The sequence below is a fragment of the Triticum dicoccoides genome, chromosome 7A, assembly GCF_002162155.2.
Source record: "Triticum dicoccoides isolate Atlit2015 ecotype Zavitan chromosome 7A, WEW_v2.0, whole genome shotgun sequence".
NCBI classification, from domain to species: Eukaryota; Viridiplantae; Streptophyta; class Magnoliopsida; order Poales; family Poaceae; genus Triticum; species Triticum dicoccoides.
In genome coordinates this window covers 356,274,956-356,279,651 of record NC_041392.1, presented here as the reverse complement: position 1 = coordinate 356,279,651, position 4,696 = coordinate 356,274,956, and positions in this window count along the sequence as shown.

Here is a 4,696-nt window from a genome sequence, read left to right as displayed (position 1 = left end):
ACAAGTTTATCGCCTGACATCGTAGGACAAACGCATTTAATGTGCTGTCTACGTGCCCTGTTGCTTTATCGGGGACGGCAACAGAGTTGGTCCCGCCCGTCGCTGCCTCGCCTTGCTTCGACGTGCGTCCAAGCTGACGAGGCTTGCAGCGCCATGCTGGCTAGCTGGTTGCTGTGCTGGTGTGGTGATGGGGCCTTCACGAAGATCTGCATGCCACCACGCAGGTGCTTGACTAGTTGGCCTAGAAGCTGCATGCTGCCACGTAGGCACTTGCCTAGTTGGTGGGCGTGTTGCCGGGTCGGAACAACCGCGGGGCAGCGGAGCTTTGGCAGGTGCGGGCCTGGCCGCGACCCCGCAGATGCCCCCGGCAAGGGTCTGACTGGGGTCTCGCGGCCATCCCTTGTCGGGGGTCTTCGTCTTCGGGTTCTTATGTAAACTCACAGGCCTTTGGTCTTCACAAAGGTCTGCATGCCACCATGTAGGCGCCCCTGAGTCTTGGTCTCGATGTTGTCAATGGTGTCAGAACTCTCAGGCTCAAGGGTGGCAGCCTTGCCGGTGTTTGGCAAGTCGTCCCGACAAGGCTCTTTCCGGGGCTATGTAGGATACACCGGCAAGGGTGTTGCCGAGGGAAGTCCATCTTGCCCCTTTGCTCTTCATGCCTCTGGTTTAAGTGTTGTCTTGGCAGTTTCGTACCCTTCCTTCCTCTGCCCCGCCAAGCACGGCCGCAGGTGTGGCTATGACTGCCTGTGCACAAGTAAAGGGGTACAAAAAGGCCCCTATTTTTGTACACCAACAGGAGCCCCCGGGCCTGGGCCACACATAAGCGCGAAGCGTTGTTGGGCTAGGCCCAGAACGGTGCGCGGGCACGCGTGGCGGAGTTTTAACCGCAGTAATTTCCTCGCTGTGCTTCCCCACGACCCACATTGAGTGCGTGAAGTGGGGGTCGTGCGTGGAACGGTCGCAGTGTGCTTGTGTCACCTCGTGGTGAATAGTAAAGAGGCAGCCCGTGTCTTCCCCATAAAAAAGAGGAAGCCGCAGGGGCGCTGCTCATTTACAAAGTGGACTCGGGTCGTGGCCTTCGTGGTGCCCGTGCCCCACGATCACGGGGTGGGAAACGGTCGTCCCACTTGTGTTCTTAATTCCAGCTCACCCACCACGTGTCCCCCATGCCTCAGGGAAGGTAGGTGGTGGATACAGAGGACACAGACCTTAACGCCGAGGAGGGAAGCCGGGCGTTGCTCATTGGAGCAGCAGGTCGGTCCTGATTCCCTGCGCCTTTGGCGGCCGGATTGGTCGAGTGGGGCGTCCGCCTTAGGTTGGGGGGCCGGGCCCCGGCCCTGCCCCTCTATAAAAAGGGGAGAGGGACAGCATACTTCTACATTCATCTCCTTCCTGCTTGGCCCCTTTCTTCCACTCGCCATGCTGAGGGGGCACGCCGACGCTCAAATGGCGGCGACAAGGGCTTCTGTTTGACAGTGTGTCCCCCTCCTCCGAAGTTCATGGCGGGGGAGCCCGTGGTGAGAGGAAGAGGGAGGGGGCAAGGTCGAGGACGCCGTGGCGCTCGGGGGAGGGGAGAATGGGGCGGCGCACCAGCCGCGCTTTCGCCAGCGGCTCTCCCCCCAATGGAGGGCCATGTCAGAGACTAGCCCCGCGAGTTCTTCATTAGGCTGTACAAGCCAATGTGCGGTCACCTCTGCCTCCCCACGCCGTTTTCTCGGGTAATGGAGCTTGACCCGCCATCGGGCTTGAGGCTGCATATGAGGGGTTGCGGGAACGGCGGCATGCAGGTCGACATCGAATTCCCCACCCCTCACATCATGTATCGCCGCTGTGGGTGGAAGACCTTTGCCTGTGCCCATAGCCTGTCAGAGGGGCATGTTCTCCAGTTCAAATTAATGGAGAATGGCTTGCTCTCCGTCAAGGTCTTCGGGCGCTCGGGAACCCTCTTAGGGTACTGCACGGAGAGCTCCACCGACAACGAAACCTCCTCCTCGAGCGACAGTGATGAGGAGGACAGCGACAGCGACGGCAATGGTAGCGGGCAGGAGGATGCCAATTCTGACCCCGGCTGACCATCGGTGGCAGCATTGTCATCTACATCGCCCTTCTCCCTCGGCCACGCGCCTCGCCGAGGGTCATCCCCGCCATGCTCTCCATCGACGCGTTCCCTGCCGCCTCTTCTTTGCCTTCACCTGCCGCACCGGGGAGGAAAGGGGCAAGAATGGAGATCACGAGGCACTTATCCTTTTTTTAGATTGTAGGCCTTTGCCAAATCTTAATTTCTAAATAATGTAATCACTCGAGCCCATGCTTGTGTCCTGTAACATTCGTACTTGTATCAACATGTCAATGAAAAAGACCAGCCTTGCCGGGAACCCATGCACGTACACGTCCATGCAGAGGCAAAATGCCTCTTTAATGCAAATAAACGAGTTCTCCTGGCAAGCTATCCTGCCGGCGCCCTCTGTGCCTACCATAGAATCACATCTGTCGGGTTACAGACAAAGGGTCTAGCTCCTTGTCAATCTCCTTTTAGTAAAGGCTAGTGCGACCATTCTGACCGAAGCAGTGTTCAGGTCAGGGATGGGAGCACCTAAGTTTAAAAGAGAGTAGCGAGGTTTTCTAATGCACAAGTCACGGGTTACGAACATGAATGTGCAAGAGGTGAACTTTATCTATTTGGTTTGTCGGGGATCGCCATGTCGGGCAGTCTTCCCAACTTCTTGCTAGAGCCGGGTCCTTCGCGAAATCGAGCATCCTTGCCGCGGCTGGAAAGAAGAGAGGACATGAGCATGGAACCTTGGCGGTTCATTAGCATTTGTTGGAATCAAAAAGCAATACAATATCCTGGACAAGCATGTATATAGTATACACATAAACATGGAAATCAACGCGAAACTGTACATACTAAAGGTTTTTCTTGACTATGCACAAGGTCTGCGCCTGGCTTTGTACATAGGGTTACATGCCTTGCCGGTAAGGCTAGTACAAAAGGGGTTGTCAGGGCTCCCGGCAACTGTGCCTTAGGGGTAAAAATTGCGAAGATGTTCGATATTCCAGGAATTGCTCACCGGAATGCCATCTTCGGTCTCCAGGCAGACTGCGCTGAGCCTGGTGACTCGTATTACCCGATAAGGGCCTTCCCACTTTGGCGTCAACTTGTTTGAACTCTTGGCGGATTGGATTCGCCAAAGAACAAGGTCGCCTTCCTCAAGGCTTCGGTCGTGTACCTTGCGGCTATGGTAGCGGCGCAAGGCTTGCTGGTAGCGATGGGCTCACACAGTAGCGTGTAGACGATCTTCCTCAAGGAGCGTCGCATCATCTTGGCCCAACTGCTCTTGCTCAAGCTCATCATAAGCGAGCACTTGAGGTGACCTGTATATGAGTTCCATGGGGAGAACTGCTTCTGCCTCGTATACCAGGGCAAAGGGTGTCTGGCTAGTGGCTCGATTTGGCGTCATTCTGATCGACCAAAGAACTGTTGGCAACTCATCAATACAGCGCCTTCTGCACTTGTGTAGCCTGTCAATAGTTCTGGTCTTGAGGCCTCGCAACACTTCTCCATTCACCCTCTCAGCCTGGCCATTACTTATTGAAAGTGCGTTATATCGACTAGAGGGGGGGGGGGTAAATAGGCGATTTTTATGAAAGTCTTCAAAACGTGGAAGTTATGAAGACAAATGATAGAAATAAACCTATTACCCTACAGCGGAAGGTAGACTACACTAGGCAAGCCATAGTCAAGTATTCAATAGAGTGAAAGCACAATGACTAATAGCAGCAATGTAGTAAGGATCGGGTAGGAAGATATTATGAAGCCAACCAGAACACGTAGTCACTCAGTGAAGATAAAAGATAGTCCAATCATACAATGACTTCACAAGGACCAACAGTAAGTAAGGGGAAGGAAAGGATGAAACCAGTGACACGTTGAAGACAATGATTTGTTGGACCAGTTCCAGTTGCTGTGACAACTGTACGTCTGGTTAGGGCGGCTAGGTATTTAAACCTGAGGACACACAGTCCCGGACACCCAGTCTTGAACACGCAGCTCAGGACACCCAGTCCTCACCGTATTCCCCTTGAGCTAAGGTCACGCAGACCTCGCCCAATCACTCTGGTAAGTCTTCACGGTAGACTCCCAAACCTTCACAGACTTCGTTCACCGGCAATCCACAATGTCTCTTGGACGCTCAGAACGCGACGCCTAACCGGCTAGAGGATTCACAGTCCTCAAGTGTAATAAGTCTTCAGATCACACAGACAAGAACACTTAAGTGATGCCTAATTCTCTTTGGCTTTGGGTGGTTAGGGCTTTATCCTCGCAAGGAATTCTCTCTCAAAGGCTTCGAGGTGGGTTGCTCTCAAACGACAAAAGCCGTATACTAACTCTGAGCAGCCAACCATTTTTGGTTGTAGGGGGTGGGCTATTTATAGCCACTAGGCAACCCGACCTGATTTGTCCGAAATGACCCTGGGTCACTAAGGAACTGACACGTGTTCCAATGGTCTGATTTCAAACTCACATGGCAACTTTACTTGGGCTACAAGCAAAGCTGACTTGTCCGACTCTGGACAAGATTCGCTCTCATAGTCTTCACTCGAAGACATAGGTTTTGGTTAGGCATCACTTCAGTCATTCTGACTGGTTCTCTTAGACCCCACTTAACAGTACGGTGGTTCCTATGACTCAATA